Raw genomic sequence first — 17,950 nt, 5'->3', positions numbered from 1 at the left:
AAAAAGGCATTAACTATAAAAAAATGTTGAAAATTAGGCTTTAGGTTAAAATATTCTGCACACCAAATTTAAAGGTAAGGCAGTGAAAAGGTAAGCCACAGACTCAGAAAATATATTCACAAAACATATATCTTATTAAGGATTTATATGTGGAATATATAAAGAAACCTACAAATCAAAAAAATGAAAAACAACTTTTTTTTTAATGAGCAAAAGATTTAGACAAGCACTTCAAAAAATGAGATATTGGTATGGCCAATAAGCATATGAAAAGGTTCTAAATTTCCATGATTAATGCAAATTACATTCATAAATGAGATTTTAAAATTAAAACACACACACACACAATAAAACTACACACACCAGACAAGCTAATACTATAGAAGACTGAAAACTGAGGACTGACGAGGATTTAGAGCAACTGGAACTCTTATGCTGAGAGTTTAAATTTTACAACCATTTTGGAAAGCTGTCTGCTAGCCTCTAATAAAGCTAAAGTACTTTGACCATATGAACCAACCATCCCACTTTATGTGGAACATGACTGTGTATGTCTGCAACCATCCAGGTGGTTAGCTGGTTTCCTTGGGAAATGGTGCCATTTGGAGCTTTGTCATGGTGTCTGTTATTAGCAGCGTTAGCACTCAACAATGGTAGTAGGTTGTTGAGCTATGTATAGTTTCTACACCTATCATTAAGACCTTGTTGTCTAGGAGCCCACTGAGCAAACACCAGAGTGGCTGGAGAAAGAAGCTGATGACATCAGAGAAAGGATCTTGTTTATCTAATTATTAAGAGTGTCCTAGGTAGCAGATACCATCTGGTGGACATTTATGTGGAATGTGAATGTCTTTATACTCTGCGTCAAGATATTCATCAACTTACTTCATTCTCAGACTTCGTTGTCACTAGTTTCCCAGTTTGGTTCTTTTCAAGTCCCTGACTAACCAGCCAATATAGCATTGCCTATGAATTAATGTTGATCTTTACCACAGGTCATCTCTATCTCAGGTCACGTGAGCAACCAACCAATGGAAGAGATACCTCTTCAAAGCCGTCTTTCTCTTTTCTCCATATCCAAGTCATGGAAGAATGCTGTGCAGACTCATTTATGATCCAGGTCTGTCCAATTTCCTCCTCCATTAACTGGACTTAGGATACTTTCCATGAAGCTGTAAGGGGTATGAGTATGAGATAGTGAAGCAGCAGGAGCAGGATCTGAAATGTGAACCACTCTGTGCAGTTCGCCCATGCATTCTGGGCCTGCTAGTGCTAGATTGCATGCCATTTCCACCTGACAATGCAACAGCTGCTGAAAATGTTTAAATTTTATGATTTGGTAAATCACATAACACCAAGTACCTAACAGGCAGTTTCGATTGCATAGATACTTGGTGTCCCATAGTCATATATTCAAAGAGCACAGTAGCAAACCAGGGGTTGCTTTTCAAATGAAATATAGTTAGTTGTCAAAGAAAGAGGGCAAAGGGGACACAGCCCAACTTCAGAGTCCTCCACGTCTGCACTATTGTCCTTCTATGGGGGCTTGTGAGAGGTTTCATTCAGTCTCTCTCTACCACAGATCTTTCCGAAATGGTTATATCTATGGGTCATAAGTCCCAAGTGATAGGGCATCTTGTATTGTAGCCTATCCTTGCTGCAGAGACAGTTTCACTTCAAGACCTCACTCAAAATCATGAGGGTTTCAGTTTAACCTTGCAAACACTTTAGAACAGCAAGGCTGAATAAGTTATAATTACCTCCAAATCTAGAGTATCACCACTCTTGGATTTCTTTCTTTATAGGTGACCAGAGAAAAATCTGGCAATTTGTTTTTTACTTTATAAATGATATCCTAACATGCCACAGATCAATGGATACAGTAGCTTCACCAATGCAGCAGCCCTCTGAATTTTCATGGGTTTTTAATGCCTACCCTCAGGCACACATATGTTCCTTCCTACTAATTAGGTACAATGAAGAAAATGTCATCAAAATAATGATCAAGCATAGCATTTTGTGGGCTATCAGAAAAATCAAGCTTCCCCTAGAATATACTATGGACAGAGAACAGGGGGGTTGATACAGTCCAGAGATAAAATCATAATAATGTGCTGTTTCCCCTAATATGTGCAGACAAATTGCTTTTAACTAACTGTGCTAATAGCAATAAAGGAAAAAAAAATGTCGAGTTAATATCTGTATACTAGATTCCAAGGGCTGTTGTTTTGCTTCAGAAAAATTCCATATCTAGGTGGCCAGTTAGCTCAGTTAGTTAGAGGGTGGTGCTGATAACACCAAAGTCCAGGGTTAGATCCCTGTACTAGCCGAAAAGAAAAAAAGAAAAAGAAAAATACCGTATTTAGAAAGATGGCTGTAATTAACATTACTATCTGATTGTGTTGATGTATACCAGAACATACCTGGTGTTTGTATCATTCAGACAAAAGAGAATGAATGGCCCTCATTCTGTGGGTTAGAGGACTATATTTTGAGAAGCATTTAGAGAGAAAAACACGCAGTTGTTTACCTGAACTGTAGAACAAGGGCTAAGGGTTCCCAAAGTATCTTTATGCTAGAGGTATAAGTACCACTTGGAAACTTAGTCATGCAAATTCATGGGCTCCACCCCAGACCTATTGAAGCAGACTTTAGGGGTGGTACCCAGAAATCTGTGTTTTAACAGACCATCCAGGTGGTTCTGGTGTGGGCTAAGTTTTGAAAACCACTGATACCAACTCTTAAGTCGGGACAGGGAAAATCACCACGGGATGTGTTTGAGCTTTTACTGGACTCATTGTGAGAAGGACTGGAGTCAACACTTTATCTATCACTGGACATCCATAAGTCCCCTCTTCAACTTGTAAACCATGTGAATATTTTCAGAGCCTAGGGATTAGCATCAGTTAACTCCAGTACCTAATTATGTCCAGAAGATCTGTGTGTTTCCATCTATGTAGTACGAAAATATCATGGAAAATGGCCATATGTACCTTTGGAAAAGGCTTGACCTATGATTTATAAAAGTATACAGTCAGGTTCCACATGTGTGGATCAAAACTATTCAAATGGAAAAAGCAATAAAAAATTATAGTACAACAATAAAAAACAATACAAATAAAAAACCCAATACAGTACAACAACTATTTATATAGCATTTATATTGTATTAGGTATTATAAGTAATCTAGAGATGATTTAAAGTGTATGGACAGATGTGAGTAGGTTATATGCAAATGCAACTCCATTTTATATAAGGGACTTGAGCATCTGTAGATTTTGGTATCTGCAGGTTTTCCTGAAACCAATCCCCCCAGGATACCAAAGGATGACTATAACGCACTGGTCACATTGTACGGCCTCCTTCTCTGTCACAGGATTCTAGGTCCATAAATTAGCTTATGCCTGGGTATTGTATAAGAGACCACAATTTTCTACTATAGTGAGCTGGGTCTGAGCTACCAGACATAGAATTATTCTTCCTGTGTATGTAAAGCAATAGTTTAATAATTCTTCCATCTATTTTATTTCCAGGGAACTTCTGATTAATTAACAATCACCACAGATCGCTATGGATCAATATTCTGATTGCTACTCTGTCTTTGTGAATTTTTATGGCAGTCGTGCCATTTAGTTCTGACATTTAAGTACTACATCCTGGCTTTTCCCATGTAGTATCTTATTATTCTCATTAAGAACAGAGAACCCAATTCCAGTGTGGCATCCCCCACCATCATCTCTGACCTACAGAGTTGGCTACCACAGAACTTATTAAGGAAGCTGTTGCTCTCTTGCCAAAGCATTTATTAATGCTTTGGTAAAGGCAATATTCTCTGAACTTTCCACAAGGGCAAGATTAGTGGATGACTGAGCAAGTTCGGAGTAGTTCAGCTCTAACATCCCCAACTCCTTGAGGCTTGATCCTCTTCTTCTAGAGCACATCCAGTCCAACATCAAACCTGAGCTTAAATTAGCCAACTTAGATGTCTATTAATACAACTCCTAGATGTTCAAGGTAACACATGAAATCAAGAATCTGAGGTGTTTATGCCCATGTCAATAAAATCAGCTTCATCAAGCCATACTTTTTTTCCCCATTTTTGGTGTAATACAACCAAAATGCACTCATATAAATGCTCCTTAGACTCCTGTTTTGTTTTACAAAACAAATTTGGTAAATATCTGTTTCCCACTGAGGTCCTACACTGTGGCCCAGATCAATTCAGAATGAAGTCACTCATGCTAGATGCCACAGAATCAAACTTAGAAACAGTCCAGTTTTTCAAAAAACAAGAAATTAACAGCAACCAATCCAAAGAGGCCCAGTCAACCTGAGCTGGCATGATAATGAAGTTCCCTCTTATTTAACCCTATAAGAAAAGTAACCAATCCACTCTTTGGTTCTTATCCCTGTGTTCTTCAGCATTTTTCTGACTGTGTAGCCCACCCTCTCTCCTCAGCTCAGCAGAGCGCTTTTCTATTTCATAGTTGGGATGCTCCTCCATTCATGAATTGCTAATAAAAGCCAATTAAATCTTTAAACTCAGTTTTTTGAAATTTTGTTCTTTAAAGAAAGAATTGCATAAGTGCATGAATGCCAGGGGGGTCATTGTTCTTCATCATAGAGGTTAACTAGCATATCAGGTTAGTATTTTTCTTCTATCACTTCTGTTTTTCCATTAAGAGCTTTATTATGAATTGTTCAATTTTATTAAACTCTTCTTCAGCATTTAATGAGACAATCACAAGATTTTCTTGCTTTCATCTGTTAATGTGGTCAATTACTTTAATTGATTATCTAATGATAAGCCAACTTCGTATTCTTGGGTGTATCCTGAAATTGTTGTTATATATTTTGCTGGAATCAATTGTTAATATTTTCTTTAAAATTGCTTTAGTGAGATTAGCCAATAATTTTTATAACTTGTGCTATCTTTTCTTGTTATGGTTCAGTGCTATGCTAGCTTAATGAATTGGAAAGTGTTGGCTCTTCTCTATTTCTGTATAAAATTTTGTGATATTTAGAATTACTATTTGAGTGTTCACTAGAACTTATTAGCAAAACCAGCTGAGCCAGTTAGTTCTTGTATATGAATATATTTGATTATGAGTTGAATTTCTTTAATATTAATGTCTTCAGATTTTCAATTTCTTTTTGAGTTTTTCCCCCCAGGAATTTTATGTAAGCTATCAATTATATTCTCATAAAGTTAACAAGATGTTCCTGTTACTTTTTATTCTCTATACCATGCAATATGTCCCTTTTTTTGTTCTAGATATTCTTTATTTGCAACTTTTCTCTTGATCAATCCTTACGGAAGATTATCTGCTTTGCAGTATTTCCGAAAAATAAATCTTAGGCTTGTTGATCCCCTATTTTTTCCCCCCAAATTTCCAAGTCTATGTTGTTGTTTTTGTAATTAACTTACAACTGTGGTCATATGTTTTATCTATGCATAAAATTAATGCATATTCTTCAGTTGTTGGCTGAAGTGTTTCATAATTTACAGATTCAAATTTGTCACTATTTCAGTGAGCATTTACTGAAAGAGATATGTTAAAAATCTTCCACTATGATACTGAATTTTATAATTTCTCACTGTACTTCAGTCAGTTTTTAATTTTATATCAGAGCCTATATTAACATATTTTAGTTAAAGATTGCTACAATTTTTAATAAGTTAAGCCTTTCATTATTACATAAAAAATCTGTTTTTCAAGCCTAGAATCAATCCACATGAAGGTGGAATATGATATTTTGAGACATGAAAAACACCCAACATTTTCCTCTTATGTATCCCTTCTAAGGAAATGACTTGAGGATGTTCTTCAGCAAAATAGTGAAGTAATACAAGAAAAGGGAAGTCATGAGATCTAAGAAAGAAGGGAACCACCCAGTCAAACAATAAAGCAAAGTCCTAGAATGAGATCTTTGTGAAAAACCTGCAGCACAACCACTTTGGATTGATGAAAGAGAATAAAAGACTCTGGGAGTTTGGTAACTTGGGGAAAGAAAGAAGTCTTTATAGCATATAATCTATATTTATGAATATAGATTATAAAGAAATCAGGCCATATTAAGACATGTAATAATAGAATTGGAAAACAAAAAACAAAAAACAAAAAAACCCAGATACTCCAAAGGGGAGGAAATTGGATGAGAAAGAATCTTCCCAACTATGAAGTATGACAAAAAGAGCATAGTTTGTAAAAATTATTTTTAATTGACACATATTAATTGTCCATATTTTATGGGTTACAGTGTGATATTTTCAATACCTGTATACAATGTGTAATGATCAAATCAAGATAATTAGCAACTATTGCCTCAAGCAATTTTCATTTTTTTTGTGTTGGGGACATTCAAAGTCCTCTCTGCCAGCTATTTGAAAATACAGGCTATATTGTTATTAACTATGGTCACCCTACAGTGCTATAGAACACTAGAATTTATTCCTCCTGTCTAGTTGCAATTTGGTATCTGTTAACCCACCTCCCCCTATTCCACCTCCTCCTTCCCCACTCCCTTTCCCAGCCTCTAGTTACCACTATTTTACTACTTCCACGAGAACAGATCAACTTATTTATCTTCCACATATGAGTGAGAACATACGGTGTGGTGTTTATCTTTCTGTGCCTAGCTTATTTTGTTTAATATAATGTCCTTCAGGCTCATCCATGTTGACACAGATGACAGGATTTCATCCTATTTTATGGCTGAATAGTATTCCATTGTGTATATATACCATATTTTCATTATTCATTCATTGGTTGATGGACACTTAGACTGATTCCATACCTTGGCTATTGTGCATAGTGCTGCAATAAACATGAACATAATATCTCTTTGACATGCTAATTTTCTTTCCTTTGAATATATACCAAGTAGTGGGATTGCTGAATCCTATGGTAGTTCTATTTTTACTTTTTTGAGGAAACTTCATGCTGTTTTTCATAATGGCTGAACTCATTTACATTCCCACCAACAGTGTATAAGACTTCCCTTTTTCAATATTTGCTGTTTTTTGTCTTTTTGATAATAGCCAGTCTAACTGGGGTAAGATGGTATCTCAATGTGGTTTTGATTTGCATTTTCCTGATAATTAGTGTTGTTGAACATTTTTTCATATACTTGTTGTCCATTTGTATGTCTTCTTTTGAGAAATGTCTATTCAAATAATTTGCCCATTTTTTAATTGAATCATTTTTTGTTGTTCTTGAGTTGTTTGAATGACTTGTGTATTTTGGATATTAATCCCTTATTGGATGAATAGTTTGCAAATATTTTCCCTCATACTTAGAAGAAAGGTTGTCTCTTCACCCTGTTGATTGTTTTCTTTGCAGCACAGAAGTTTTTTAGTTTGATATAATCCCATTTGTCTATTTTTGCTTTTCTTGTCTGTGCTTTTTAGGTCCTATGCATAAAATTTTTGCCTAGACCAATACCCTGAAACATTTCTCATATGTTTTCTTCTAGTAGTGCTGTAGACTGAATGGCCCCCCAAAGTCATGGAAGCTCAATCCCCCATGTAACTGTTGAGGGTGGAAAATCCTATTATGGCAATTGAAAGGTGGGGCCTTGAAGAGGTGATTAGATTGTGAGGACCATACCCTTGTAAATGGAATTATAAGTTGGTGGTTTAATGTTGGTCATTGGAGTGGTTCTGAGGGCTTTAGAAGGAGAGTGCATGAGGTTCTCTCTCTCTGTTTCACCATTCTGCCATGTGAGACCTCTGTGTCACTGTCACCACCAGGACCTTTATCAGATGTGTTCTTTGGACTTTGGACTTCCCAGCCTCTGAAACTGTAATCCACAAATTTCATTTTCTTACAAATTACCCAGTTCCAGGTATTTTGTTATAAGCAACAGAAACAGACTAATATAAGTTCCTTCACAGTTTCAGTAAAAAGAGCATACTTTTAAGCAGTTGATGAAAGAAATCATCTATTGGACTGGATGCTTAGTTAGCTAGGTAGAGTATAATATTTATTTAGTCATTAAAAATGACTGTGGCATATGAATGGGGGGAGAGAAGTGTTAATATTATTATTGTAAAAAATAGTGAGTCAAAAGATAATAGTTGAAGCCAGAGGTTTGTACACATTTTAAAATTTATAATATAAATGATGATAGAATATCTGAAATAATATGAATATGAAAAATTAGGAAGAAGAGAATACATCTGTGAGCTCTATACTCATCATATATGTCATAGAATCAATTACTATTTTCTAAAGTTATTAAATCAATAAATATTGGTAGAAGTATGTTTTCTGGAATTATGGAGATAACACACTTACCTATGAAAAACTGATAAAATAACTAAAGAAATTCTGTGTGTGTGTGGTCAGCCGCTACATCTCACATTGATGATAAGACCTAAAGACACAATACTCTAGATAAAACTGTGGGTCACTTTGAAACTTCACTGCATGCCCTCTGTTTTCTTTCTAAGACACATACTTGTCAGAAATCTTACTTTCAAAGAAAGACCTGAATGGGCCGACTGGGTGAGTTTGTTGGTTGTGGAGGAACCAGCAAGTTCACGTTGAAATGAAGGAGACTGAGTTTGTTGGCCATTTTAACCCAGAATGCTTGATGGGTATCTGGGTAACAGATACTAACACCAGAACCAAATGACAATAAATTTTTTAAAAACCCTTGAAATTTAGAGATTGGATCAATTACCAGACAAAAGACAAGTGTGAAGCAAGTGAGGATGTTCTGGGATGATGGTCTGAAGCTCAGAGGGTTTTTGATGAATTGCTTATTGGACAGTCATGGCTTTCTGGATGTATTGGGCTGGCATGAAAGTGTAGCAGCAATTGGACATGCTGGATTTCATCTCTTGATCCGTAAGCTGTGTTTTGCTAGTGGACAGAATGGTGACATATTCTAAAGTCAGTTTTCAGCTCATGTGGAAAAGCTAATCCTTTATGATAATGTAAACCCATTAACCATGAGCTGAGCAGGGATGTGACAGCTCTGTCAGGTAAAGCAGTTGTACTTTCTTGGTGACTATCAGCATGACAGCACTTGATGGAAGTCACATTCCTGTTACATTAAGGCAATTTCTCTTATTTTTTAATGTTATTATAACAAGTCACTTTACAGTATCTAGCAATACACACTCCTGCCCTATTGCTTTTGAATTTCATGAGTGAATGTCTTCCTTAACATAGGCGCAATATGTTCTTTGCTCCCTAGCCTCCAGGGAATAGTGTGCTTTAATTAACATATACATTATACAAATTTATCTGCTCATCTTAGTTTTTGGCATGAAAGGGATTGGAATTTGTTCCACCAAAGAAGTAAAATCAACACACTCAGAAGATAGGTGCAGGTATATTAGCATTTCAGAGGCTCAAGTGTCATAACTGGTTTAACTAAACAAAGCTATGATGTACATTTCAGAAAACTGCCAGGAAGAAAAATCAATTCTGTATTTGAATTGAATTTGAATAAATCTAGCACCATGTATCTGCACTCTGCATATTCCTGCTAGGATTTCTATGAATTATTTGCAATGAAAGTGTTACTTAAACTTGTTTAAAGACAGGCATAAATTTGCCATTTTTCTTAAACTGCTTTAAGGTCTGTCCTTAGAGATGTATGGAAATATTTTGCATCTTCAAAAGTGACTAATATTGACTTTCTATTTTCAATTTCTACATAGGTGCCATTATTAAAATTTTAAGGCTTAATTATAAATTTACTCATTGTCTTTGGGAGATGGACTACCAATTCAAGGTAATGGTATATAAAGTCTAGTGTCAGATTATTTAATGGTAGTGAAGACACTAAATATTAAGGCATGTGTACATTGAGTGTTTCTATAAATTGATAGAAGATTGGCTTTTAAGGGAAATCTGGGAAATTAAGGAATTGGGATTACTATTTGGCACTGAAAATTTATTTTTTATCTTTTCTGAATCTTAGGATGAGGCAAGATGCTGGTGTGTTGTCATAATATTTGAAAGATACAATGCAGATGAAAAAGAAAAGAAACAAACAACAGTAATACGTTGAACTTTCAGGGGGAGAGAACAGAATTGTGTCTTCTAACTTATTAGAAGAGGAGTGGGAGGGGGAGGAGGTTAGGTAGAAATTGGTTAGTGGACACAAAGAATGAGTAGTTTTTGTAATGATGAATATGCCAACTATCCCGATTTGATCATCACATATACACAAATACTGACAATCAACTCTGTACCCCACAAATATGTATAGTCAATTATGTTTTGATAAAAAAGTTGACAAATTTATGGTCTTATACTTAAAAGTCACTCTCAGTTTAAAGAATAGAATCAACATAATTTTTTGAGTAAAAAAATAAATTTATTGGATCTGAATCTTTTTTCTTCAAACCTGTTTATTTGATGCTCTAGCTTCAGTCTAAGACATTCTGCTTTATTCCTTATTTAAAATATAAAATACGATAAATTTCTCTTAGAAAATTAAAAAAATTAGAAGCAGTTATTCCAGATTGTCAAACAAACTTTGAAGACCATCCGGACTGCAGCATTGCTCAACTGCACTTGGAATCATTCACATAGAAAAAAACTGAGAATGGCGACCCCTGTTGGGCAATATGGGATGTGACTGGTGCTTCCTGGTTCTGGGCAAGCCCTGCTGCCTTCATGAGGACCAAATGTTTCTTATGTCTGTTATCCTTTGTGTCAAGTACACAAAGAGGAGGACTTGAAACTCTTCGCTAGCTTTATAATGTGCTTCAGAGCTTTTCCCTCTCTTTCTCTCTCCCTCCCTCTCTCTCTTTTCACCTATTGACAGCTTTTTAAGGAATATCTTTATTCATTCCCTTGGGAGTGATTAGCCTCACTGCTTTGTCAGGTTATCCTGTTCAAGGGAAGATACAGTACACGCTGTTAAGAGGAACTACCCCTCTTATTCTGTTAAAATGAAAGAATGGGAACAATAACTCTTTTAAGATTCTTCACTTGACATTATGAACAAATTTGCATGAAGATCTTAGTTTGCAATGGGATACACAGCCATTTTTGGCCTTGGTTAGGTCATGATTGCAGGTGGTAGCCTGTCTGTTGTTTAAAAGATTAATCCCCCAAGTAGTTTCAGTCCTATTCTAGTGATTTTGTTATTATTTACTGATGGAATCATCTTCCAGAGTACCTAACCTCATCTGTAAAATGAGGACAATAATTTCTTTCTTGCTTAATGTAATGGGCTGGAACATATGAATTCTTGAGTGGTCTCAGATCTTCTCTTATTGGAATGAATACAAATACACACACACACACACACACACACACACACATATATGTATATATATATGCATATGTATATATGTGGGTGTATTTAAATATACATATGCATACATACATAATTGTAAATATACATGTATATATGCATATGCATATGTATGTGTATGTGCATATGTATATATACATATGCGTATATATAGATATATATATACACACACATACATGTTATCTTAGAAATTTTACAGTTGTGAATAAAACCTTCATAAGTTTCTTTTTATGGCAATGGTCTTGGATCCTTTCAAGTTAGGATGTAATAATCAGTAGCTTAAGGTTTCTCTCCATTCTTTGTTATCATTCCTTTGATTTCTCTGCAACTATTTGCTATCTCCTATTTGCTGTACTAATTACATGTTTCCTTGTTACTTTTTTTTTTTTTTTGCCATATATTGATATGGTTATTTTAAATAGGTTTTAATGAGAAGTGTTTGGGTAAAGTTTCTGGTAACAGAGAACTTGGGGTGGGGGAGAGGGCATATTATTCCATTTTAAAGAAATCCTCTATAAAAATTATGTCTGTACAGAATATACTTATTAAGGGTGAGTGGACACACACGAAAAAAGGCCTTTGACTGCTCCCTTTGTGCTTTAAATATGTAGCAAATCAATAGTGTTTGATAGAAACATATTTGAAGATTTGAGAAATAAATTGAAGCTTTATTTTTAGGAACGAAAACAACAAAAAAATGAGGCTCAAGCAGTTATTATTCATCCCTGAAATGAAAAACAAGCCCATGGAAAATTGAAATGGTTATCTGAAACCATGATGTCCTCATGGCCATTCAGAAACACAGCTCAGATTGGCTGTGTATAAAAGGTCTCTTTGGAATTACATCCACCGGATTTTAAATTTATGAGGAAAACATAGCAAAACGTAGCATCTGTCAAACATGGTGAGAACTACTAGCTTAAGGGAGTTCATATTTCAACATTAAATCACACTGCATTTCTTTTGATGATGTCACATCTTTATGAAGCTGGGTTTTCACTGATGGCTGTGATGAAAACGAACCATGTGTGAAAGTCAATATGATATAGGATATAAGGGTGGCAGTATCCAATCTGATTCCAAGGTTTGAGAAGTTCCAGGAGCACAAATCCACTTAGGTTCCTACTGAGTAGGTCATTGTGGCTATTTAAAAATGAAATAAGAATATTATTTTTCTTTTAATTTATGTGTATTGCTTTTTTTTCAAAAGGCTACTAAGTTCCCAATACATAAATGATTAAGTTGTTTGGACCTAATAATTTAACTATAATACTTCACAAACAGAATTATTAAGAGTTCCATGGATAAATTACTGAGACTCTAAGGGTCCTGTGAACCAGGAAAGTTTGGGAACCTCTGAATCGCACAATTTTGTTGTTTGACACTGTTGACCTGTTAGAATCTGTTGATTTTTCCTTGAGAATAATCAAGAAGGGTCAAGTGACACTCGAGGAAGTTTATTTGGTGTGTGTTATATGTATGTCTATGATTCCTGAACTGTGTGGCTAAATATCCTTCAGTTCCCCAGTCTCTACCTATCAATGAATTGAGGCAGGATTTTCTTAATTAGGTAGTTGAGTAATGTGATATTGTGAAAATTTATATTTGATCTTCTTCCCAGACTTCTGGTATATGACTGCTAAAATCCATCTTTTTGTATGCTAATGACTTGGCTGATGGCTGGCAGCCCTTATAGCTTTAGGATGGGGGCTGGTTGCCAGGGGAGCCAACATTGTGATTAGATGGTTGGGACTTTCAGCCCCACACTCCAACCTCTGGGGAGGGGAGAGGGACTGAAGGTTAAGTTGATCACCAGTGGCCAGTGATTTAATCAATCATGGCTGTGAAACAAAGCCTCCATAAAAACTCAAGAGGCCTCGGTTCAAAGATCTTATGCTGATAGCTGAACACATGGAGGTTCCTAGAGGAACCAGGGAAGGCATGGAAGCTCAGTGTCCCCCCATACCTTACGCATCTCTTCATCTGTATCCTTTGTAATATCCTTTCTGATAAACCAGTAAAGGTAAATATTATTTCCCTGAGTTCTGTGCAAATCACTCTAACTCGAGGAGGGGGTTGTGGGAGCCCAGATTTATAGCTGGTGAAACAAAAATTCCAGGGACCTGGGCCTGCAACTGGCATATGAAGTGGGAGGCAGTCTTGGGAACTGAGCCCACTTGTGGGATCTGACACTATCTCTAGGTAGATAGTCTCAGAATAGATTTGAATTAGAGGACAACCAGCTGGTATTTGCTGTGGAATTCGTTGCTTGCTTGCTGGTGGGGACAGATCTCCACATTTTAAATCAAAAAAAGTCTTTATTCTGTGTTGATTGTTGCTGAGTAAGAGTATAGAAAAAACACTTTGTGTTTTTTGTGTATATTGAAGTAGCGTGTACTGCTTTCCACTGCTCCCACTTGATGAGGCTGATTGATGGTAGACATGGAATAAAAACTCTGTAACAGGGAGACTGTTAGTGATTTGGTTCTGAGAAGCCCAATAATCAGGAGGTGTAAATGCAGAGTGATTTCATGCTACTCAATGAAGAAATTCGTACATCTTAGCTTGGCATTTCATTCTTGAATCAACCCAAGAATGTAAAAATTATCCTCACCCTGGTCCTCAGCCCAAAGAATGTGGAAATTACCTTGAGTCTTTGGGGCAGCAATGTCTAACCAATTATTGGTTACCTTTCCCTCCATCCCTGTCAAAAAGTCTCCATTCTGCAGTGTATAGCTCAAATTCCCATTTCTTCCAAAGCATTTCTTTAGTCTCCCCAAAGGAATGAGTCAAGCCATCCTGTGTGCACCCATTTATATCAATGCTCCTTATTGTTTGCTTGTGCTTTTCCCCTAGTTTGTAAATTTATTAAATATAGGAATATTCTCAGGAAATCTTTGTCAAGTTGTTTTAATGAACCTCATAATCTTAGGAGTAGTTACAAACTTCATGATATTTTTCTCTTTCAGAAAACAAATATCATTAACAAATTATGCTTGGTGACATTGCAGGACTTCTTCGTCTTTTTGGATACATAGAAAATGATAACAGTTCTATAATACACCGGGGTAAATGGATGAGATCATGACTGACTGTGAGACTGACTGGGTTTGGTGACCAGGTGGAGAGTAACCAATATTTGAGCACTCCTGTAACCCACTTGCAGCACGGCTGTAAATGTCAGCATATTAGTTGGTAAGCTGAGTTTTATTGTACTTTGGTTACAGTAACACCTTTATATGAGTTTCTCAGAAGAAAACTTACAAGCATTATAACAAATGTAGTACATAAAGCTTGGAAATTCCTGTAAAATCTATCTCAAAAATCACTGAGCTTGCTGTTTGATACTGTTATCGAAAAGCTGTGCAGAGCTTGCCACTAAACCCATTTCTTCCTGAGTCCTCCACCCACAGGGGAGTCTTCTGAGGTAGAGTCACTGAACATTGGTCTTTTGAGATTTCATTACCATAATCATTTCTCATTCATGGAGTATTTGTTGGACTAAGATCTGTAGCACAGGCTAGGCACACAGAGGAATGGGCCGGGTCATCTCAGGGTAAGGAGGGTAAGAAGTCATTAGACCTCAGTGGCCTGGATCACATCACGTCACTCGATCGTTTAAAACATTCCTGTGGCTGCTCATAACACTTAGAATAAAATACAAATTCCTCACTATGGCTTCCTTGGTTGCAGTATACTGCTTATTCCTCTAAGCTCACTCAATCATTCTACAAATCATCGAGTACCTACCATGTTCCAAACATTTGGGATACACGTGTGAACAAAATTAAGATCTGTGCCCTCATGGTGTTCACATCTTAATGTGAGGAAAAAAATAGCCAATAAACTTTAAAATAAATATGTATAGTAAGTAGAATGTTAAAAGTGATTGGACTATGCAAAAAAGAAAAAGTTGAAGAGGTTATAAGGGATTGAGAGTACCAGCAAGAATGAGGTAAGCACTTTTTTTCTATAGAAGGATAGATAATATTTGCAGGCTGTACAATCTCTGTTGCAACTACTCCACTCTGTCCTTGTGTCACGAAGGCAGCCAGAGACAATGCGTTAATGAATGGGCGTGGCTGTGCTCCAATAAAGCTTTATTCACACAAACATGCAGCTGACCTGATCTAGCCCATCAGCTATAATTTGCAGACACTTGGACTACAGTATTAAATCCCCACTGAATGCCCCATTAAGAAGGTGTATTTAAGAAAAGACTTGAAGCATTATCTCATATTACTCTCCTGTGGTTCACATTGCTCCTTCTCCACTGGTCTTTGTTATGTACATTGATCAACACCAAACTTGCTCTTGTTCTCGGGTCTTTATATTATCTATTCCCTGTTCTTACTGTAACTCTAGTCTACCCCAGAGTATGAATTTTTATTTTCATCCAGTTCTCAAATAAAATGTCACTAAATCAATGGTTATCTCTTTAAATGACCTTCCCCAACAACCTTATCTAAAGTAGCATATCCCACCCAAATTATTCTCTGTCCCATTGTCCTATATAGTTTTGACCATAACATTTATCACCATATGAGCATGTTTTACTTGTGTGTTTGTTGCAAGCTTTGTTTCTATTTCTCCCTATAAGTACATAAGTTCCATGAAGGCAGAAATTGGTCTCTTTGCACACTTCCAGCATACACTCGCTCCTGCAGTAGTATCTGGCACATAGTAGGTTCAATAAATATCTGTTAAATAAAGTAGACATTCAATAAATATTTGTTAAATGAATGAGAGTAAATGTCATTGCTAAAGACTGCAGCAAACATTCAGTTCCAAGTAATTAATACCGTGAAAGGTTGAGGCATTTGTTACAAATCTTCTAAATTTTTAAGAGAAACTAGGAATCCAAATTTTTATGTAAAATAATTCATTTTTAAATGTCTAACTAATTCAAAAATATAAAAACTCTTTGCATGCCAAACTGAATATTTCTGCAAGCTAGTTATCTGGGACTATATACATTCACAGGGTACACCAGTTGGTGTTTTTGAGTCTGTTTTCTACACTTTATAGTATGAATGGTGACAGGTGACTCATTAAAGTCAGCAGCTAGTTCGTTAGTAGCAATATTAGGGCACAAACTCATTTCATCTCATCCCCTTCCCTTATATTCTGCTTACAAGAACTAAGTATATTAAAATTGTTTTTCCTGTAGAAGCTATTTCTCCTAAGGAAAAGTGTTCATGGACTTCATGCATAAACTTTGAGTATCTGTATCAACTTACGGAATATTTTTTTCACTCACATCTTTTTACTTGTCTTTTCTTCAGAGGGGTGAAGTTCCCAAGTCTTTGGATCTATGTGGCATAATTTTCAAGTAAAATAAAAGTCAAAACGTGACATTTCATTGATTCAACAGGGTACCTCTGAGCACTGTGCTTAACCCATGGTAGATGTTTAGTAAAAATGTATAATTTGAATGAATGAATAAAATCTATATTATTTATGGTATTTAGAAGATGGGTGTAACTAATATTAAAACATTTAAAATAACTGTATATTGCCTTAGAAACAGTTTTACTTAAGCCATCAATGTTGAAAATCTAATATATTAACACAAATTTAATATATAGATAATTGTTGAATCTGTAATGAATGAAAAACTTGAATGATCAAAGCATCCCAATTCTGAATGTAATATATCATACTAATTATAGGTAACATTTATTACATTTTTGATGTGTGATGAATACCAAATATTTTACATTTGTTATTAGTATCTATCTTAAGAGAAAAATAATTTTATTATCTTTATTTTGTGGGTTAAACAACTGAGACACAAAGATCTTATATTCCTGGTCCAGGGTCACATAGGCAGCAGGGCACAGCTAGGGTTTGATCTCCAAATCAGACTCTCTGGAACTACTAAGAAGACTAGAGAAGCTTTAGCTAAAGTGAATAATAAAAGCACAGCTATAGGAGTCGTATCCTCAACCATACTATTGAAATAAGGTACTCTCATTTCATTACTTTTATTCTTTTAAAAATATGGTGGTATTGGAAAAAATAAGTTCATCGGAGAGCTTACCTAGCTGCTAAATGGTTAACAGAAGTCATGCTGTAAATGAAACATCCTTTATTCTGCTCATTGCATCACATTTATAACATTTCCATTTTCTCAATTCTCTCCAGTCATTTACATACCAGTGTTTGCATTATTACAGTGATTTGTTCTAATACTATTTGAGCTCTAAATTAATTACTCAAAAACCACTCCATGTCATTGCGATTGGCTCTATTTCAGAGTACACCTGATAGTGTTGAGAATCTGGGGTAAGATTCCTTTTCCTTGTCAGTGACTTCAGCTGTCAACTCCTAAAACAGGAACACTGGAAAACTGGTATTTAAAACTGTTTTTTTTTCCCCCCAAAGCAAGGGCATTTCAGAAGTAAATAAATCTAGAACAACCAACACTGCAGTCTCGTGAGCACTTTATTTGTTATAAATACAAGTCAATACCACAAGATGGCACCTTCTCACTCTGAACACCTACAGTTACAAACAATTATCTCCATAAAATGGTCTCAGCTTTCGAATGTGTCGTTTTAGATATTATTGAAACCTTATAAAAGCAAGACTTGCTACAAAGAGGATTGGTGTTTGATGTATATTAAATGAGGTCAGATAATTAAATTCACAAAAAAGAATT

This window comes from Cynocephalus volans, chromosome 1, assembly GCF_027409185.1.
Source record: "Cynocephalus volans isolate mCynVol1 chromosome 1, mCynVol1.pri, whole genome shotgun sequence".
Taxonomy (NCBI): Eukaryota; Metazoa; Chordata; class Mammalia; order Dermoptera; family Cynocephalidae; genus Cynocephalus; species Cynocephalus volans.
This window is presented reverse-complemented; position numbering follows the sequence as displayed.